Below are 23709 nucleotides of genomic sequence, written 5' to 3'. Positions count from 1 at the left end.
TCGGGCGGCCTTCTGGTATGACTTTGAATTTTTTATGTATTTTAGGTAGAAAATACATAGTCGGATACACTGGTTCTTTCACTGTTAAGAAAGTTCTCTCCTCATCGGTGATGAGGCCTTTCCTGTGGCAAATCAAAATGTTGTCTTCAAGTTGTTCAACAGCCTCTTTCCTAACGTTGTCAGTTCTTATTCGATAGCACCCGAGGGTTGACAAATGTTTATTAGCCATCTTAAGGTAGTCCACCCTGTTCATTACAACAATGTTTCCCCCTTTATCAGCTTCCTTGATTACAATCTGTGCATCGGATTTTAAACTTTTGAGTGCTGTTAATTCTCCCGGCGTTAGGTTGACAAGTTTGTCCTTAAAAGAAACGCGATGTTTGTTCCTCTGTGCGTCCATATCATATAGATCCTGGGACACTGCTTTATTGAATGTATCAATCAAGTTGTCCGCCAGTAACTGTGGCAAAAATTTTGATGCCGATTTCAAAGCTTGAATAGAAATACTGCTGGATTTCACCCTCAGTTCATCCAAAAGATTGAACGGAGCAAATTGATCGTCTTCTGTTAAAGATCTGACCAAGAAGGTATCCTCCACATCTTGGATGGAGTGACCACTAATTGGAATCGCCGGGTCTTTGTTACGGTAGTTACCAGGTGCTCTAATGGCAAAGAATTTTTTCAGCTTAACTTTCGTATAAACTTGAACAAATTGATATGTACATCCACTCTGTTAGATTCACATGTGGGCGCAAAAGATAAACCCTTATTGAGAAGATTTCTTTCATCTGCAGTTAAACTTTTGCTTGATAAATTGAATACTAAGTCCTCCATTATCTGGAGCGGCTTGCCTCCTTGGATCTGGCCCTCATTAATCTTTTGTCCATATGGACAGTGTCTGGATTCACGCTGCTTCTTGCCCCCCCTCCTTCCTCTCCGCCTGGACCCAGCATTGGAGTGCTGATAATAGCTGGTAGTTGAAAACGGACTGTCTTCTTGGGAAGATTACGATTACCTTTCTTGTACCTTCTAATTTGGTTCATGTAACCACCCTCTATGCGTACATTCTCACCGCTGGCCTCTGAGATTTCCGGTTCCGAATCTGCATCCGAGCTTGCTGATGACGTATAGGGTCTTGAATTCCTCGAAGATGGTTTAGTGCTCACATCATATTTGGTCTGAAAGGTGTAAACACAATCTTCTTTGTAATCCTGATCATCACGATAACATTTCCTTAGTTTTCTAAGTTTGACCTCGTCCTGGTAAACTTGTAGAAGTTCGTACATTTTCTCATAATTTTTTGCTTTGGTTGCTTCACTGGACTGCATCTCATTGATTTCTTTCTTAATGGTCTCAATTCCTTCCACTGCTCTCTTGTGCTCTCTAGTAGCATGTTCAATTAAAAGATCCATCATTTTCATGGAGCTATTACTCAAGTTAGCTTCCCAAGCTTCTGCTAAATCTTTGTCTTGGTCATTATTGAAGTTGGGGAAGATAAGGATTCTCAATCCCCTTGGTATTCGATCATTCTGTACATAATTCTCCAGGGAGACCTTTTCCCAATATTTGTCTATTTCTTTTTTAGATATTCTTTCCAATTTAATACATTTTGAACGTAAATCTTCCCTTTTTGGTACAATGTTGGAGAAGGCATGAGTCATGTCCCCCCGTTCGGTGAAAAGATTCTTTGTGTCTTCCTCTCGATTCCTGAGATAGGCGGCCATCTTGAGGTAAAAGGTAATGGGCCTGCCTTATTGTCAACTTCGAAACACAAGATTTCAAATTGCAAGAAAATGGGGTTTATTTAGTTTGAAGTTGCTCCAGCAGGCGACTCCTCACAATCCCTTATAGAAGTCAAATGATGGAAAATAGTGATTGCACTATATTGTCATCCAAAACACACTCGCTATGTGGTTTAACCATCTTAGATCTCTCATGGTCAGTGCTTCAAGGCCATATAAAATTGCTGAACAGAAACAACACTCTCTATAAAGTATTAATACCCCTTATAGTGAATAACCTGCAGTTTGATGTGCCAAACGGCTGAACAAGTGGGTCAACAACACAGCCTTCCTCTTTTTAATAGAGACAATGGGCCTCATTACACGGTAGGCGCTAAGGGATTACCGGCACCGGTAAGGTCACCGGTGCCGGTTATCCCTTAGCGCCCTACTACGAGGTCCCTCAGCGGGTCCCGTCCTTAACGCCTGCTTTTACCAGGCGTTAAGGACGGGACCCTCTAAGGGACTACAGAGCTAATAACGGTACCGCAAATTGCTGTACCGTTATTAGCTCTTTCCCCATTCCCATTGAGCCCTATGGGGGCTCAAATGGGAATGGGGAATGGTATTTGACATGGGGACTTACCGGGTCCTCCAGGGTCGGAATGACCCGGTAAGTTCCCATACCGCCTACCCGGACCCGGAATGCGGTAAGGGGGTAGCCATTCCGCTAATAGCGGCATGGTTATCTCCTACCGTGTAATGATGCCCAATGTGAGGGTAGCTGCTATCTGCACTCACCTCCAACCCGAGATAATGATAGTGCCCAACGTACTCAATGTCCCCCATGCTGGTAACAACTTTCACCCTGTTTATTTTCTATCCTGCCAACAGCAATATTTTTGTTTTGGCAATTTTCACCACAAGATCATTCTCCTTGGCATACTCTGCCAATTCCTCAACATCGCTCTACACCCAGAGAGGGTGTGATCAAAGGATCTACGTGATACATACCCACACCCCCACCCACAACACACCCATGACACACCCCCACCCACACCCTCAAGACACCCCCATCCACACCCCCAACATAAACAAACACTACTTACCTTTTCTTCAGGCTGTGTTCCTGCGACGCCTGTTCCCTTTCACTTTCGTGATCGGGAACCAGCGCCGCAGGGTTCTTTTTTTTTTTTCTTCCGGAAGCTGCAAGGGTTTCCCCCGCAACACACCGCTCACTATACTGTAAAGTATAGTGAGTGTGGTGTTGCGGGGGACTCCCCTGCAGCCCCCGTTTTCTTTTTTTTTTTTTTTTGGTGTGCTGCGCCGGTGTCCCCGCAGCACCCCGCTCACTATACCACACAGTATAGTGAGCGGGGTGTTGCGGGGACACCCCCGCATACCCTGCAGTCTTTTTATTTATATACTTACCTACAATGCTACCACCAAAGGTTCGAACTTTTGGTGTTCGAACCTTTGGTGGTAGCATTTTTCTGACTTTTTGTACGGTCGGACCTTGTTTTTCTGTCCGATCGTACAATTCCGTAATCAAAGATTACAAGATCATTGGCATATAACATTCCGGCGATTTTAGTCCCTCCTTTTGCTGGTGGACAGTTAGAGCTTTCGAACATTCTCTTCAGCAGATCCGCAACATAGAGGTTAAACAGCAGAGGAGCCAGAACACATCCTTGCCTGACTCCCCTGCTGAGTACCAATGGTGCAGTCACTCCCCCTGCATTGTCAAGACGTACTCTAGCACTCGTCTCCTAGTGCAACTTCCTCAGCAGGGTCAGAAGCCAACCCGGACAGCCCAACAACTTCAACTTGATCCAGAGTCTATCTCTGTTAACTAAGTCGAAGGCCAAACTAACGTCTCTAAATGCCACATAGATCACCGGATTATCCCTACGAGAGGCTTCTAGTATCAATCGATCAAGCATACGAATGTTATGCACGGTAGAGGAGCCTGGCTGAAAGCCCATCTGCAGATCATCAAAGATGTTCTCAGATTTAATCCAATCCTGGAGTTCCTTTAATACCAGGCCTGAGAATCGATCACCAGACACATCCAACATGGAAAGCAGTCTGTAATTTCCTGGCTTGTTCCTGTCTCCCCTCTTATACATTGGGACAAGCACAGCCTGCCTCCATGTGGACGGATGCTCAGCACAGACATTCGTAGGGCCAAATATGAGGCTTCTTCTTATGTGACCATCTCTAATAACATTAGGAAACTGAAGAATACATATCATACCTGGTTAAAGTTACATAAAAGCACAGGAAACTAGAAAGATGGCAGTGTACTGTTAAAACTCCGTGCATTAGAAATCCAAGAAGCATATGGCCAGTGCTGGGGGAGGCTAAGGGGAGCAAAATCCCTCATATGATTAATCCCATTGGTAGTAGGGAGTGGACCGGCTATTTGGAAAACCGTAATGGTAATGAACATACACAGGTCTGTAAACTCAGTAACATCAAACCCACGAACCTCCCCTTTGTGGTCTCCATGGAAGAACTCCAACTCGGAATCAGTGAGCTAAATTCATCCCGTGCTCCAGGTCCCAATGGCATATCTAATGTCGTTATGAGAAATAACCCTCCTTTCTGGGCTGGTCTTATGAACATTTTATTTGAGAAAATCATAACGGAGAGACGTATCCCAGCGTTCTGGCAGGTTGCTATTCTTATACCTGTGTTCAAAAAAGTGAACAGAACCGAACCTGGGAAATACCGGGGGATTAGGAATTGCCTTCCTAAAGTAGGCTCCTGCCATTGCACTGTTCTGGCATACGCGGATGATCTCGTGATACTAGACCACACATTCAGTGGGATCTTAAGATCTGCGGAGCAGCTCTGGCGATACGCAGAGGCCAATGAATTAGTCGTTAACACCAGTAAAACAAATCTTTTATTATATACTGCAGGTAGGGTGGCCAGGCCTCGCATGATGATCAATACCATCGTAATCCATTACACCCATGCATATGAATATCTTGGTGTTGAGTTTGACCACAGGGGAAACTACACTTCGTGTATACAGGCGTGTAAAACTAAGGCTGCCCAATTTACTGCATTAATACACAAATTCATTCGTGATCAGAGTGGTTTCTCTATCTGAGCCGCCGCCAATTATATAATCAATGTTTCGCTCCTATGGTAACTTACAGCCTTGACCCTCTGATTAATATGAATCTGGGATGGTTACAGCTGGTCGAGGGTAAGTTTTGGATTAGAATCCTTGGCCTCCCCCAGAGCATCCCTATGGCTTTGATTAGGCTAGAGTTAGGAATTTCATCCCTTAAAGCCATTGGGCCTCATTCCGAGTTTGGAGGTAGCCATGGTGCTATTAGCACCATGGCTGCCTCCAATACCAGTACCAACTCCCACCTGGTTCAATGGGGACTTACAGGTGTAGTCTGAACTTTGCGGGACCGGTAAGTCCCCATTGAAAAAGGCAATCCCCATTCCCATTTGAGCCCCCATAGGGCTCAATGGGAATGGGGAGGGAGCTAATAACGGTACCGCATTTTGCGATACCGTTATTTGCTCCCTGGTCCCTTTGCGGCTCCTGCTAAGGGCGCCTGGTAAAACCAGGTGCCCATGGCGGGACCCGCTAAGGGACCTCGTAGTAGGGCGCAAAGGGGTTACCAGCACCGATGTCCTTAACGGTGCCCGGTATCTCTTTGCGCCCTACTCGGAATGAGGCCCATTGTCCTTAGAAAGAGAGTGGAACTTTTCATCAGAATTAATAATAATCCCACTAATAAGATACTCATAGCTATTAAGGAGGACGCATGGGCCGGTAAAGAACAGAAATTTGAAGCGCAAATGAACATCCTACTTGAAGAAATCAGTTGGTCACCTGAGTGGGGACAGGACAATGTGCGCCTCTTTAATAGCGTGCAGAAACGCTTATATTCATGGGACTGGCAGTGTAATTTCACCTATTTAGAGAGCCTGAAAAGCTATAAATGTATTACGTATATGCTGTTTACCTTTAAAAAGTCTCAGCTATATTTAAATCTCTGTCCCTCCGATCTGCTTCTCTGTATTAATCCATAGCTCTCAACCTTTTTCGATGCAAAGGCGGGTGAAATCACCCGATTTTGTGTTTGGCGGGTGAGAGGCCCATTGAAATGAATGGGCGTGCACGAGGCTTGGCGGGTGACTCACCTGTTTACAAGGCGGGTGACACCCGCCAAAAGCGGGTGAGTTGAAAGCTATGATTAATCATCTACTAGTTCTGGCCTCAAGAGGCCCTGAAATGGGCCTCGTGGAATCAGAAAGGTACTGCAGAATATGCGGGTTGCGTACTGAGCCTGAAACCGCTTGTCATGTACTAACTCAATGTCGGGAGATGAGCAGCTGACGAGGAAAACACCTTGGGAAGTTTGCCCATAATCTGGAATATCTGGAACAAATTGATTTCTGGTATCAATGGGCCTCATTCCGACCCTGGCGTTAACAAAGGCGCTATTAGCGCTTTGGTTGACGCCGTTATCATTCCGACTCCGCCATGGTGAATGGCGGAATTACCTCCCCATTCCAAGGTGGGCGGGGTCGGTAATTCCCCATTCACCATGGGCCCTTCCCCATTCCCATTTTTGCCCCATAGGGCTCAATGGGAATGGGGAAGGTGCTAATTACGGCACCGTAAATTACGGTGCCGTAATTAGCTCCAAGGTCCCTTTGCGGGTAACTCTGCAAAAAGCAGGTGTTAAGTTCCAACCCGCAAAGGGAACTCGGAATAGGGCGGTAAGGGTTTAACGGCACCGGTCTCGTTACCGGTGGCCGTTAACCCTTACCGCCCAACTCGGAATGAGGCCCAATGTGTAAATACATTAAATTCCTCTCTGCATATGGCCTCCACTCGTACGCACTGCTGTACTAGGAGAAATACTGGGTGAGTCCCACATTTTTTGTTTAAGGGGGAGAGAGCAGTATAGGGACCACTTGTGCGATATATAAAACAGAACAAACTGCTTGGTTACCCCTTCTCCTAGTCCAGCCTAAAGGATGGTCAGACGGAAAGAGAGGTTTGGATAAATTATCTATTTCATGTATCCAAGTTACATATGAACCACAAAAAAAACAATTGCCAGTAGAGTAGACAAAGAGAAAACACATTTTAATCAGAAAAATTCAAAGCAGTCAATACAAAACCATATAGTAGGTGCTTTCCGCAAGTCACCTCATACATTTAAATTAATATTTTAAAACTAAGAAAAGAGACAGGTCCAGAATTATCACGTTTTTGAGCCAGGAAATTACTAAGGTTAGTGAGTGACATTCATCAATTATCACAATGACAAATTATTTTTAGAGTGTTTGTCATATTGCATTTTGGGGAACCGCACTGTGAATGCACAACAAAAGGAAAATTATTTTGCAAAAAAAGACAAAGGTATTCAAATGTCTACGGGATGTCTACATATGTTTCGGCTAAACAAGTTACAACACCATCCCTGTTCTGCTGTTTTTAGTGTAGCCCTCTTCAGGACAGTACATTGCTTTAGCAGGTTGACAGATAGTTCAAAACAAATCCCCAGTTTGTCATAATTTGGTTGAATACTGTAAAATGAAAACAGAAATGAAAAAAGTTTTAGTGACTAGTCTGGAAGGGGTCAATTTCTTATACCACAAATTAAAACATTGCAGTGTTTAAAAACTTTTTTGGCAGAGTTCATATGTAGTAGGGCTGTGTTTATTGTCCTATGGACAAAACTTTCCACTGACCTTTTTAGTCTTATTATGGTTGGACTCGAGCGTTGTAATTTTGAAAACAGAAGATTTCTTCCTTCTTGTAGGTTGCGTTATGCAATACACTTTTCAGATTCTGCTTCTCACTTTATTTGGAAATAATTGATTTGCAGATTAGATTATTTTTCTTTTTAGTTTTTAGGTGCCATGATTCAGTTGTTATAACTTTCTGATATCTTGGTTCTTGCACTTTAATTTTGCATTGCGCGGGCCTGTTCATAAAAACCCGGCATCAGATACTAGAATTTTTCTCTCTTTCCACGTATAGCATTTTGAAAAAGATAGGTCGCTCGTACACTGACCTGTGTTTGTCTTGGCAACTCCAAAGTAGCTGTGATGCGGTTATTCGGCTGTGGGACGGGCACAGGGTGTTTTAATTTGACCAGAGTACTTTCTTTAATTTTGATTGTGTCGTATGTCTTGCCCCTGTGCTGCAAGGCAGGGGGAAGACAGTTAGAGTGTTTCCTGGTTTCACAACAAAGTCTCCTGTTTTTTGATTTTATAAGAACAGAACGCTGGAGGCGTTTTTAACAGTATCTTGATGTTCGCCTCATGGAGAATGCCACCAGCGATACGTGATCTTAACCACGGGGAAATGTTCTTACCTTCTTATCACCTCGTAGTGCTGTTCGCCGTCCTCATGGAATCGTTGCCCGCTGATTTTCAATCTGCAGCAGATACTGCGTTTGAAGTCGGTGATTGTTTTTGTTCCTTTGCCTATGTGGCGTAATGTCACATGATCGCGTTCTAAGACGATAGAACTTCTTGCGTGGTGGTGGTCATTCTATCGCGTCGGCCTTATTGGGTGAGAGGAAAAAACTGCATTTTACCCGCCAGACTGTTCCATCGGATTGGCCACTTTCTTTTCTTGATGGGATGTTAATCAATCCGCCCTCACATTAGGGCAGGATTTATCAGTGTCAAGATACATTGTTAAATGTTTTATAGAGAAACACATAAATCGGATTTCCCTGATCATATTGATTGATTTTTGTGCCAATTTCATTACTTATTAATGGCATATATTGGACTTCTTTCTTATCGGGGGAGTCTTATAAATCTTATGTTAGATAGATTGCCATTTGCATGGGCAACTATTTTCTTCCATATGATGTTGGTTTTTAGTTGATCTCGGGATTATGTCAGGGAATCGACCTTGTTGTTGAACAGCCTTCTCCTGGCAATGGAAATACTTATTCAGAAGAAATACCATACACGTTTATCAAAAGTAAAAACTTGCTTTCATGTTGGGGGTTCAGTGTTATTTTGACAGCCATTACTTTGTCTTCGAGAGTGGTTGTGCTAAGCATTCGAGATCCCAGAGTGCCGTGCCCCACAGAAGGTCTTCCCAAGTCTTCCTTTTTTGCCATTACTTGATGCAACACAAAACCTTCCATGTACACCTTGCTAGTCAATCAGGTCTCTTGGCACATACAAATATCATGTTGAGGTGGGCAACGCACTGAGAGAAGTTAATTCATTCCCTCCGAAAATTAATGGAAATCTGATTGACTGGATGCTATATGCCAACGATATAGTTCTCTTAGATCTTACCCAGATAGGACTGAAATGAAAACTGACTGTCTTGCAAGAATACATAGACAAAAATGGTCTTGAAATTAACATCTTAAAGACTGAGATTCTGGAACTGAAGAACCTGTGTGGTCAAAAAAGATCACTGAAAAATAAATGTCAATGGAAATTGGTGGTGAAAACGTGAGGAGAGTGAATCAGACAAGATATCTTGGCGTGATGATAAGCTCAAGTATCAACGACGCACCTGTGGCAAAAGCAATTAAATCTAAAGGTAAACATCTTATCTCCGAAGGTGCAATAATAAACAACAAATATGGGAAATTTAGCTTAAAACCTGTCATTGACTTCTATAAGACTAAGGTTGTTCCGGCGTTGATCCATGGAGCGGAGGTCTCGTTTGGATGTTCATACAAGGCGTGTGAATACATGTTTTGGAAAAAAATCCTACACTTGCCAAACGGAACCCCGATGGCGTGTATTAGGTTCGAGCCGAGTCTGACATCAATAACAGCTAAAATCATGTGGAACTCGCTCTCCTTATTCAGAAAAGTGTATGGCCTAGACAACATACCTCAGTTCCAGATATTGAAAAAATCTCATGATAATGATGATGGATCAATACAAGGCATGTGGGAGAAGAGTTGTACGGACATGATACGAACATTAAATACAACAAAGGAAACGTTATGGTCCAACCCGAATGAGGTAAAGAAAAAATTATGGCAATGGGATTAGCTGGAAACGATACAGCAAAGAGGCCTTCATAAATGTATGCAGCTGGTACCTCCTGAAGCGAAAGCGTATAACACTCTCACTAAGTACTTGACTAAATTCCCAAATAAGAGTCTGCGTGATGTCTTCTTGAGATTTAGACTAAACCAACTCGAAACCAAAGAAATTCTGAATCTAAGAAATAAAATTGTCGGGAATGACGCCACCTGTAGACTCTGTAAATCTACAGAAGAAAATCTAAAACATTTGGTGCTATTCTGTCCCACCTTACGGGATCTGCGGACGACATTACTGGGCAGAGAGATAGAGAAACGATCCACTTGGTGTGGTGAACAATGGTGGGCTGCCATCTTTGAGGGCTCAAACAACAAATCAACATTTGCTTTGATCTACTTCCTACAAAAAATGGTGACAAGGCTACACGCTGAAGGACTTGCTCCTAGCCTCAAAGATGAGCCCTAATACAGCAATTGGGCGTGACAGCATTATCCAAGGTTTCGGTTATAACTGTCCACACTTCTGATACCATCGATATACTAGCTGTATGAGGGACTAAATTTAAATTAAATCAAATTACAAGAGGAAAGCTCACATCGAAAACTGCATACTGGCTCGGGCGAACAGAACTCAAACAAATGATAACACTTTGCTTTTTTAATTTCTTTGTGATTCTCTTGTTTGGTCTTCCTTTCCATTCTTTTTAAAAGTTTGTAATAAACTGTATAAAAATATATATATATATCATGTTCCATTAAAAGAGATAAGGACCCATCCTCACTAAACAGGTGCTTGAAGCCTCTAGTGTTCCAACACAGTAATGCTAGTCCTCATTTAATAGCCGCACATTGTTGTTGGAGGAAACTCTTCAACCATTGCCATCCTTGAGCATTGCCCATAGGTGTAGGCGGAGGAGTTGCCTCAGCGCTTTTTGGAACCAGGCCCATATTTCCCTTTTTGTTACAATTCTGACAACAACTGGGTGACATTTCTGCAGACACCCTAGCATCTAGTTCATACCCTAGAGATGCAAATGTCCTTTTGTGAGAGCGTATCATAGAAGAGGTGTCCACAAGGCGGCAAGAGATTAGTTATTTGCCTTTCCCTCACCTTTAATTGTTCAATAAAATCAAAGTAGGTAAAATTAAAAATACTCAATGAGGGTATTTTTGCCAGTAATTTAAGCACTGCCACATGATTTAACTGTTTATAGTCACAACTTTGTTCGGACAGAGATATGTTTAGTATGAGCGGGTCCAGTGTCTTTGACTCCTGCAAAGCCGGAGACTGGATGTCACACAGGTCAATCGAATCAACGATAGGTACCACTGTCGGTGCAACATCTCTAAGAATCTGTGCACCCGGCCCAGGGTGACTAGTGCTGAGTGCTTGCAAATGGGGAGGACTCCCATTGTGGGGTATTTTAATACCCACCGTAGGTACCACTGAGGCCTCCTTTACACACCAGCGTGTTACAGTCCCCACAGTTTCGCTTTGCCTGCTATTACGCCAAGAACCTTTTCCTTTGTTTCTTGGATTTCATTTTTGATTTATTGACACATCCCACAGTTGTTGAATTCAATGGACTATTGCAAATTTCAGGGCCAGGTTGAATACTAGGGGCGTTATTTGCTGTAGTCCTCGCAGCGCCTTTAGATCTGCGCCGTTCCTTGTGGGTTTTATATCTCACGGGAGAAGCCTCCTCAGTGTAACTGGTCAGGCTTGGGCCTGGACAAGTGCCAATATCATGTATCACCACCGGCCCCTGCCCCGCTTCAACCACCCCTTCATTCGGAGAGTGATCAAATTCCAAACGCCAGGCATTGTATCACAGCACCCTGTTGTTGCAGGTCCTCATGAATACGCCCACACAATTTTAAGAGAATCTTCACAGCGAAATGCATAACACCTTCATTGAGATCGGCCACAGAGCTTCTAGCGCTAGAATTCACAATAGACACATGGTCCATTGCATTATGCTTATCTGCTGGCCACAGTTGCTGGGAACAAATCGGCTGTCAGAGACATCCGCGGCTGCTCCTCCCACTGGGTGTCAGAAGGGGGCATACTCGGCCAGGACGCAAATAAGATGTCCCCAGCTTTTTGTGTCATGGAGTGCTGCTCCCAAAAAGCCTTTGCCGACTCCTGTAGTGAGTAGTAAATTGCCAGCAAGCAATTATTATTGTCAATCCCAGACAGTGACAGGTTAATGGCCCCAATATGTGCTTCATCAGGAGAAGCATTCAAGCGGTCATTAATGCACACTCCTTGCACCCCATCCGTGTGCTGCATATTATCAGTTCCAAAATAAGTTGTGATTAAACCCTGAGTTGGGTGTACCGGCCTGACTGTTGCCTCCGCGGTACGCACAAGTGGAGTGTCCAAGAACTCTGTGCTAGTGGCACATGTACGTGTGCTTAGTTTTTTGTACTGCTTATCTTTCCTGAGCTTGTACGCTTTGGATCACACTGCAGTCTTGCCAGGCAATGAAACGCCCTGTTCTTGGCCAGACCTCTTCACAGAAGCCACTGAATAAATCCTTGCGCATTTTACATAGCTTAGACAGCAGACCACCTCTGCTCCATCTCTCCGCTATTCTATTAGAAATGGGCATGATAAAACATTCTGGGGTGCCAGGATTTCTGAATAAGCCTTTATCAATTGAACTCAATCCGATTGATGAGACTGTGTGGCACCTAGCTATCAGGAAAATGTTCTATGGCATAACCACTCAATATAATATAGAGCATAAATGTGATCCCTCGTGTGAATTTTTGGAAGGTTTCTCACGGGATGACATTGGGCTTCATTACGAAGGTTGGAGGTAGCCCTGGCACTATTTGGCTGCCTCCAAAATCCTTCCGACTCCGGTCAGGTGGATGGAGCAATTACCGTCCATTCCGAGGTCGGAGGGACCGGTAATTCACCAGAGCCATTCCCCATTCCCATTTGAGCCCCCATAGGGCTCAATGGGAAGGCGGCAATAACAGTACTGCAAATTGCAGTACCGTTACTGACCCCGGTATCCCTTTGCGGGTCCCGTCCTTAACGCCTGGCAAAAACCAGGCATTAAGGAAGGACCTGCAAAGGGAACTCGTAGTAGGGCGGTAAGGGATTACCGGCAGCGGTGCCCTTACCGGTGCCGGTAATCCCTTACCATTGTCATTTTTATTAAATAAATTAAAAATTCCCATGGCCCGGGTCCTGATTCTTTATCTAATGTGGTACTAAAGGCAAATCCCCAATTTTGAGTTTATATATTGGAAGAGATGTTTGATAAGATACTGAGGGAAGGCAAAATTCCTACAAGTTGGAGGCGCTCGATCTTGATCCTAGTTTATAAAAGGGGTGTCAGAGCAGACCCTGTTAATTAACGTCTCCGTGCAATGCTGGATGCGAGCCAGAAGATTTTTGGAAATATATTATTGAAAAAAGCGTCAAGGTGGTCACAAAATGCAGGGATATTGTCCCCTTTTCAGTCAGGGTTTAGAAAGGGCTACAACACCTTGTATGATATCAGTGCTCTGCAATATGTGATTTCTGAGTGTAAGAGAACTCTGAAGGACACACTATATGTGTGCTTTATAAATGACACAGGGCATTCACATGGTGTCTCGTCCTAAGCTTTGGTCTAAGTTACATTATTGGGGCATGGACCGCTCATTGTTATATTTTATCATGCTTCTTTATTCTGAGAATAGTGTTGTCATACGCGTGAGCCAAGAAGGAGTGGTTTCTTCTTACATCTCAATCAATGCAGGTGTTAGACAAGGATGTGCCCTTGCTCCTCTGTTGTATAATGTATACGCGAGTGATATGGGCAAAGCAATACTGGCTACTAGAAATTGTCCTCCAAAATTGGGCTCAATTAAATTGCCTTGGCTCAGCTATGCTGATGACACGATTCTCTTAGACTGAACACCTATTGGTTTACAACAATCCATATTTTCTCTCATAAATTACTCCCTAGGCACTAGCTGTAATCAAAAACACTTATAAATTGTTTTTGAGCGGAGTTCCTCAGGACATTGTCCATCAGTATATCTACCTAGGATTCACAATTTGTAATTCCTCATCGATTGAATCCTATGGTAACCATGTCGGCTCAAAGATCTTAAAAAAATGGCTTATGCATAAAAAATGATACGCCTCAAGGGTGGGAATACCATTGAAGGCCAAATCGCTCTGCACACTAAGAGTATAGTCCCTGCCATCCTGTATGGACTAGCAGTTTTGCGGAAGGCCTGACCACCTGGATGAATAAACTAGAGGGGAAAAATATTGAGATCTATCTTAGAGGTCCCTCATTCAGTATCAGTATAAGCTTTAAGGTGTGAGCTTGGCGTACAATCTATTAAAACGTATTGTTTAATACAACGCTGTACTTTATATATTGTGATTAATCAAACTGTTGAGGTACCGGATGCCCTCTATTATTACTTAGCGATTTTGGATAGATCAGATTGTAAAAATGAATTTTTAATACAACTGAGGAATACGGCTCTCGCCCACCTGGCCTCTTTAAGCATACAGCTTGAAGATATGATCGTTCTCCCTAATTGGCACGTTGTCTTAAAAAAGAGAATGAAACAGTTGGAGATTTGTAATAATCTGGATCGATTGGCGACTAAGCCGATGTATTCAGAATACTGCAACCAGGTGCTAAGGGGGTTTCTTTCATGTAGCTACTTCATTAAATCTTGTTCTAAGGCAATTCGTACATTTATTACGTATTTACGTATGAATATATTACCAACTCTGGAGCACACGGGTAGGTGGAAGAATATACCACGAGAGAAGCGGGTCTGCCGTCTGTGTGGGCTGGAGATTGAAACCCAATGCCATATGCAGTGTCGGATTGGCCCGTCGGCCGATCGGCCCGTGGCCGATACGAAATCCTTAGAGGCTGGCGAGGGGCCGGTTTCAAGCCCATGCCTGGGCCGGTCTCGCGCTGGCTCAGGGCTGCCTGCGGTGCTGATCTGCTCTGCATGATCAGGGCCTGCGGGCAGCAAGTCGGCGCGAGACTGACACCATGGCGCTGCTGCTAGGTGATTGTGAAGGAAGTGTTACTTTTTTACAAAACACTGGTAGTGGGTCGGGCTGGCCTCAGCCCGGCCCGCTACCAGTGTTTTGTAAAAAAGTAACAGATTCCTGCAACTGCTCATCCTTGAAGGACCTGGGGCAGCAGCAGGCAGTCTGATGGAGGAGCCTGGAGGCCGCCTGCAGGGCTGGGCTTGGCCAGAGGCACGATAAATTGCTTTCAACTTTGCAGGAAGCAAGCAACACATTTCGTTGCACGCTACTTTGCAAATTTGAAAGCAACTAATATTGGCCATGGCCAATGAAAATGCGGCGAGACTCCGTGCCGCCACCACCCCTCACTCCCAGCCCAGGTCAGGATTGGAGCTGTAGCCTGCAGGAAGCTGCGCACAAATGAGGACCTTACCAGTGCCATGGGCGAGGTCGAGGTCCCTGTCTCCACACCACAGCAAGAGTCCCTCGACTCGTCTCCAGCAGTGCAGCAGAGGCCAGCCCAGGAGGGCACACAGGCACTCGGGCACGGGCGACCCCCCCGATCCTCCCTGCCCACACAGTCACCACCCCACAGCGTCAGCGGAGATGGAGAGACACCCCTGCCTGAGCTGAGGAGGTAAGAGTCACCGGCCGTAAATGCTGTTATGGGCGGTAAAATAGCTCAGCGGGTTGAGCGCTCACTGCTGCAATCTGAGCGTGATCTGCAGGTCGCAGGTTTGAATCCGGCAAGGCCAACACAGCCTTTCATCCTTCCGAGGTCGATAAATGAGTACCAGTTTTGGTTGGGTGATATTGTATGTAAGTATGTAAAGCGCTTTGGATTAAGGCGCTATATAAATAACACATCATTATCATTAATGTCCCCCCCACCTGTCTCACTTTGTATCTCTTAGCTCCACACCCTGATAACCAAAGCTCCATTCTTTGAATAAAAAAAAAAAGGTGCAACGGATGCACCTTCTTCAAATGCTGCCTGCCTCTTGGAAATGTGGAAATCCTTGTGCCTAAAAGCTTGTGCTCAGTGTAGAAATATTTGACCATGCACATCAAGTGGCCATTGACTAGTCTTCATTGTGCCGCAATGAATGCCTTGTTGTAATGTGTCTATCTTTCCTATCTGCATAGCATGCTGTTCAGGATGTTTGTTTGCATGTATGAGGTAACGAGTGAGTGCTCAGAGTATGGAATGTCCTGTGAGTGTGCTGCTTTCCCTATTTTGCCAACCTCTAATCTGAAGCCCGAAAAGTAGATGCACGCAGTCTTGAAATGCGGCCAAATTTGCACAGACTTGCAGATGAACTTAACTAGTCTGCTGTTAAATCTCAGTTACCAGTTTAATGGTATCCACTACATAACAATTGCTCAGTTTACTATTGCTGATTTGATAGCTCAGTGGGTTGAGCGCTTGCTACTGCGATGTGTGTGTGATCTGCAGGTTGCAGGTTCGAATCCCTGCAAGGCCATCTCAGACTTTCATCCTCTGAGATTGATAAATGAGTACCAACACAGGTTGGGTGATATTGTATGCATATTTGTTCTATAAAAAAGAGCTTAAGAGTAGGTGCTATACAATAACATATTATCATTTGGCCTTGGACGTCTGCTTGCATTGATGATGGTTTGAGGGCCACTTTTCTTGATGCAAGGGGTGGGCCACTTTTTGAGGTGACCTTGAAGGCTGGGCCACTTTTTTGAGGCGAGGGAGGGCCACTTTTTTTTGGGTGTCCGGGCCTATTTCTTGTTCCAGTCCGACCCTGGCCATATCCTAACCCAATGTCGAAAGATGCATCAGTATTACATCAAGGGTTATTCACAGTTTATAGTAAATTCCTCTCAGAGGGAGAGCAATCCATTTTGGTGTACATTTTTTGGTGTTGAATCTGTGGTTATTATGGCAGCTGTTTATTATATATGGAAAACAGTAATAGATCTACTTAATGCTCAGGATGTTCCATTAAAATTTATTAATCAGGAAAACGTTGAGACATGTGACAGGTTATAATTGCAATCTGTCAGACACGAAGATGGCTGTGATCCAAAGAAATACTGTGTTGAGTAGTTGGTTTTAATGGTCTTTGATCATAAGTAATATGTCCCTAGGAACTTTGTAAACTAAGGCCATTAAGATTCCTGATGTCAAGCAAAGATGTAGAAGTGCTTTTGAACAATATGCAAATTATGGATGAAGTATCATGCAACTCACTATTGTGCATTTGAATATGAATTATTTTATTGTATTTTGTACGAACTGCATGTTTTAAATATACATATATCAGCGCTATATAAAAAGAAATATAGATAGATAGCTTTAAGCTTTAAGTTGTCTTATAAAATGCTCCCGGTTACCCCTGGGTCTGGTGCGTAATATAAGTAATAAAAACAAACAAACATAGATAGATAGATAGATAGATAGATGGATAGATAGATGGATGGATAGATAGATAGATAGATAGATGGATGGATGGATGGATGGATGGATGGATGGATAGATAGATAGATAGATAGATAGATAGATAGATAGATAGATAGATAGATAGATAGATAGATAGATAGATAGATAGATAGATAGATGGATGGATGGATAGATAGATAGATAGATAGATAGATAGATAGATAGATAGATAGATAGATAGATAGATAGATAGATGGATGGATGGATGGATGGATGGATGGATGGATGGATGGATGGATAGATAGATAGATAGATAGATAGATAGATAGATAGATAGATAGATAGATAGATAGATAGATAGATAGATATAGATGGATAGATAGATAGATAGATAGATAGATAGATAGATAGATAGATAGATAGATAGATAGATAGATGGATGGATGGATGGATGGATAGATAGATAGATAGATAGATAGATAGATAGATAGATAGATAGATAGATAGATAGATGGATGGATGGATGGATGGATGGATGGATGGATGGATGGATGGATGGATGGATGGATGGATGGATGGATGGATGGATGGATGGATGGATGGATAGATAGATAGATAGATAGATAGATAGATAGATAGAATATGTATTTCTTTTATATGAATTGATTTAATGTGTATATGGTTTGTATAAACCAAAATTTCACAATAAAAAACATAAAACAAATTGAAGATTGGCTATATCTCATGGTACATAAAACTGGAGTCATGAATGGCTGTTTAATTGGGTCCCCTGATAAAGCAGAGAAACGTTTGTATGATCTGGAGATCCAGACTGTCAAATGTAAACTCAGGAGAGAACTTTAGCGATATAAAAATAGTGCCAATCAATTAAAAAACTTAAAAACATCTACAGGAATTGGATACAAAAATACAAAACTGAGAGGCGTAACCTAAATTGGCAACAAATGACAGGGGCTCTGTGTAACAAGAATGTGCGTTCCATTTAGCAGATCCCAACATTGGTAAGGGGGCAACAAGAATCTATGCACGATTAATCCAATTACTGAGCATGAATGGAAGTCCTTTGTTAAAGCGAAAACGTTTTCTGCCAAAGCTGCACTAACTTACAGGGAACATCGAAGTAATGGACACCATACATGGGCTGTGTTTTTTGATTGGCAGAATTTTTGTGAATGTATCAGGAATTTGAAGAGTTCTAGAGCTCCCGGTCCCAAAGGCCTGGTGGCAGTAGTGTTAAAACAAGACCCCACGGGATGGGCCAAGGTATTGTTACATCTATTTACTAAGGTGTGTAAAGAGCGAAAAATACCAGAATCTTGGAAAACATCTCTGTTGCTGCCTGTATTTAAGTCCGGAGAAAAGACTTTCACCTGGGAATTACAGTCTTTTATCCATGTTAGATGTTACTGGCAACATATTTGCATCACACATCCTTTTAGAACTGTAAGCATGGGCTGTAAAACACAATTTGTTATATCCAATCCAGACTGATTTCGCCCTGGTGCTAGCACAAACCATAATTTAAGGACGCTGGATGCCCTTATTTTGCATGCCAGCAGTAAGCAAAGGCCATCGCTTGATATCACCTATGTGGATTTTCATGCTGCGTTTGACCTGATAAACTGTGCTATCCTATGGAGGAAATTGGAGGCGATGGGTTAACTGCCCTGGTTGCTTGAAATTGTTATCGCTCTCTCCATAGTAACACCTCTGCTCGAATTCGTCTCGGGAACAGGGGATCACTCTCTTAATCGCTGCCCATACACAAGGGTGTAATGCAGGGATGCGTGTTGGCCCCCCTGCTTTTCAACCTCTTTAAAGCTGATTTGCCAGTACGGTAAGACCATTGTGCTAAATATCCTCCAAACATTGGACCTACTGTGGTGACCTCAATGCTCTATGCAAATGATTTGAAAATGTTCAGCCAGACATGGGTATGAAGGCAATGATAAATGAACTAGAGAGCTATGCCATGGAAAACGAGCTAAAGGTAAACTTTGGGAAAAACTCTAGCACTTAGCCTGAGGTTCTCCTCCTTGGCTGCCCCTAGCACTTCCCTCCCGGGCCCTCCACCTGCACTTTCCTAGCCTCTTACCCAGCCCCCCTTCTCCTGCATTTAGCATTTAGGACCATACTTGTATTTTACTATTTTGCCATTGTTATTTTCCCCTGTTCCCTTCCCATTTAGCCTTGTCGTGCTTTGAAACACTATTCAGGTGTATAAGCGCCTAACAAATGCTCAATCCATGAATAAATAAATAAATGGGGGAAAACTAAAGTAATGAAGATTTCCTCCAAAAAGGTAAATATGCCTGTCAACTACACTGGGAGAAATTGAATATACAGACCTTTATAAATATTTGGGCCTGGGGATTTCTAGTGGTGGTTACTATGCAGCGATTATTGCCTCACAAACAAGGAAAGCAAAGCAGTTAATACTACTGGTCTGTAGGTTACTGAACAACATGCACGATACTCGTTAACTGGTATATTTACTTTATAAAAGCAATGGTTGTGTCCCACTATTTTACATGCCCTGGAAGCTCTGGCTATGCAAGGCTTTCGCTCCCTCAACAGACTTGAGGGCTTTTTCTGGCGGAAAGTGTTAGGCCTACCTAGATCCACCTCTCTGGAGTATTTGCATCTTGAACTGGGCCTGACTGTGTTAAGGGCACTTGCTCTGAAGAGACAAGGCATTTTATTTATTGAATCAAGAACCAAGTCGAAATGTCCCTTATGAGCAATCATTGGTAAAAGTCTTGTTGCTGAGTCTCTCAAAAATGATTATAACTATTTGAAATTGAATGTTGAACTCTTTGGAAAAATGTAACGGGTCCCTGACTTCTCACAATGTCAACACTTTGAAACTCTTAAAGGAGCATTTGTGAGAAGACTAACCAGAGGGGACTGGACTAATAATGACTCTCACCTTTACTTTACTTTATAAATTCATACCGCGCACCTAGGGACCCGGAGGCTTATGGGCGCAAAACAGACAACACACATAGGGAGATCCGAGAAGAATCTGGAGGAAGATAATATAACCTAGGCAGAAAATAGTGTAAACTATCTGAAAAAAATAAATAAGTCTTCAGTTCTTTTTAAACATTTCCATCACTTACACCTCTCTAAGCTCAGGTGGAATGGCATTGCATGCTTTGGCAGCTGCGGCAAAGAAGGCACACTTGGTGACTTGTGAGAGCCCTCATCTAGGCTCCTCCAACTGAGGTGTATTATTTGGTCTAAGGGTTCTGGCATTCACTTTGTTATGTAAAGCCTCACTGAGATAGGCTGGACTTGTGCCAACTAGACACTTATGCAAGATAACCAGGAGACGGATTTCAATCATAGCCTCAACTGGTAGCCAATGAAGTTCACGTCTTGCTTTGGTTACATGGTCTCTCCGTCCGAGACCAGCAATCACCCTCACAGCACTATTTTGTATGACCTGCAATTGGCACACTCTGCCTGCCTAATACTCACTAATAGACTTCAACAATAATCGATGTTAGACCCTATAAGACGAATACCAGCTTGATATAATATGCAGATGTAGAGACCAAGCTGTTCACGCTTAGATTTTGCTCCAAATAAATACCAACGTTTTGACTTTCTTTTTAGTTTCTATGGCACATCCCGCCACCTGAAAGATTCTATATTCGGCTCCAAAATTGTCTGTGCAGTTCTTACGGCCATCAACTCAGTCTTTTCCTTATTCAAAGCAAGACCATTCTCGATCATCCAAACATGAATTATATCAAACTTCAATCACCCTTTTTGTGTCCTGCTCATAATCACCAGCGTCATCAGCATAATTAGTGAATCCAATACCATTTTCTTCAAACAGATTAAAACGTGGGAAGGAAAAATCCTTGCAACATTAAGTATTTACACTCCGGTTTGTATGTCTTTCATTCTTTTATGAAACCACAACGCTACCTGGTACAATACCCTCATCCAACAGTGCGCAAATTATGTCTGTTAATGAGAATTAACCAATTACCTCTTCCATCTATTTGGGGAACCAGATGGCAACTTCCAAACAATGTTAGATTCTGTCGGATATGCAAATGTCATGATAACATAGAATCTGTGAGACATGTTCAGCTAATGGCCCTTGGAAACGTGTATCTGTTACTAGATGGGATTACATTAAAATAATTTGGGTCCAAATAACCGGACAAACCCAAGAAGATGGCAGGTTGCTCTTTTATTGGCAATTATCTAAAACAGGGAGTTTACAATGAACATCAATGGACGTATGCTTATTCTCAGCGATTTCCACATAAAATACAATTATATACTCTCTTTGTGCGTCAGAATGATGTCATGCTATGTGGCAATAGTGAAAAACCTAGTAAGGGTTAAGATTGGTTAAGGTACACATCTAGATATACAATAATATAGGGGCTAGATTTATTATTGGCTGTTAGATATCAGGTGGACAATTTATGCCTACCTATTCATAAGTGTAATTTGAGAAAAATCAGTTACAGTGTTTCATTGGTTTCTCAAGTTATAAGGTCCTTTGTTATAAGGACTAATACAATTGGTTGGGCACGCTTGTGTCATTTCCGGAACATTCGTTCAATTAGCAGCACATAAGCCAATACCCAGGTGCAAGTAGATAGGACATGAAGCTGCCCTACCACCCAATTAGTACATCATCTCTATCACCCGTGCCTTCTGCCATGAAAATTCTCTTTGTACTTGGCCTTGCAGAGTATTCTTGTCCTAGGAATGCAATGGGAGTGAGGGCACTCGCTATCGTGTCTGGAACTCCAAGTTCAAGCCCTATTTTCAGCCTCGACTCAAGTGACAAGAGATCACGATTCTGTTAATTCTGCAAGCTTTTAAATGTTTTAATGAATTAAGACTTGGAATCTTCTGTGTTCTTTCTGCACCTTAACATAAGAGGATTCATCCTCCGTACCCATATTGCTCCTCACCGTAGATAGCTAATCTCGACTTCTCCGTTCTTGACTTACGGCCAGAGAGCCTCCAAGCGCAGCTCCAACAACTTGCTATTCTACTGCGACACAGCCTTTCATTTTCTCTTTATGATTCTTTGGCTTGATTATTTCATGATACCAATGTCCAGTTTCTGTACGATGGCGGCTCCACCTGATTTCTATGTACTACTTGTAGCTAGCTTATACAATGACTTACATTCATTATACTTCTGATTTCTGCAGGACCTTTTACTGTGTAATCTCCTTCCTTTACACTTTTAAGGTTCACTTGATTCTTTACTTCGTCATTTCTCCTCTAGGATTCATACATTGGGCCTCATTAGGAGTCCGGCGGTAACCTTGCCAGTGCTACCGGCGGGTTGCCGCCAGACACGTAATATTTTACTGGTGCCTGATTTCCCGGTGCCACTGGGAGATTACAACTCCGGTGGCCTGATACAATGTAAGTGCCCATTCCCATAGAGTCCCATAGGACTATGGGAGTCTGGACGTGGAAGCGATGGCACCGTTGCTAATGGTGCTGGCGCTTCCGTGAGGAGTCTGCCTACCTTGGCCTCTGCGCCCGGCAAATTCAGACTAGTCAGGCACAGCGTCCACGGCAGGCAGACACGTAGTTTGCCCGTCTGGAAACATGGGTACCGGTGAGCTTACCGGCAACCTTGTTTCCGGACCAGCAAACTTATAATGAGGCCCATTCATTCAGTATTTCAGGACTTTGTTCACACTTTCTTATGACGTCATTAGTCCATTTCCTTAGCTCTTTCTCATATTCCTTCAGGGAATTCCTCGTGTAGGTTGCCATTAACTCGAGGGAACATTTGACATAGTTGTCTTAATGGAAACCGTCTTCCAAATACTTGCTGCGGTATTGGTACAATAGCTGGTTTAAGACAGGGCACAATCTCATGTCTCCAATACAGGGGACTTAGGGGGGTAGGATCTCCTGCAGATGTTTACGTCTGCTCCTCTACAATGTGTTCACGGAATGTCCTAGTTTAGGCCCGCTATATATGACTACCTTTGGTAACCTGGTGCACAATTATGAATCGATTAAAACGGTAGAATTCCGAACCTACTGTTTGAATGCGGACTCTTTCTCTACACAGCTTGCACTATTTCATATCTGGCAATTTATTGAACCGCAATTTAAGGAAAATTAAGTTAATAATAGCGTGGGAAAAGTGGAATTAAGGATTGTACTGTATTTTTAAATTGATGTTGCAAGTCAATTTTAGTAATGTTTTATGTCTATGTATATTATATTATGTATTGTGTTGTATTTCTATATTTTATTTTGTGCAAAGTTCACAATGAACTTTAACACAATAAAGTATTATTATTATTATCAGAAAAGGAGCACAAACTGAGAAGGACTGGGAAGTATACCGGAAAGGAGTGACCTCCAAGGAAAGAGAGGCATCTTAATGGGAGGAAGACCAAGACGTACCATTCCCTAAAGAAGGGCAAATGGGAAACATGCGAGAAATAGGGGTCCGGTTTAATTAGTCCTCTGGTATAGGGCATTATAGGAAAAGGGAAG

The sequence above is a fragment of the Ambystoma mexicanum genome, chromosome 7p (genome assembly GCF_040938575.1).
Source record: "Ambystoma mexicanum isolate Mex_15411 chromosome 7p, UKY_AmexF1_1, whole genome shotgun sequence".
Classification (NCBI taxonomy): domain Eukaryota; kingdom Metazoa; phylum Chordata; class Amphibia; order Caudata; family Ambystomatidae; genus Ambystoma; species Ambystoma mexicanum.
This window is presented reverse-complemented; position numbering follows the sequence as displayed.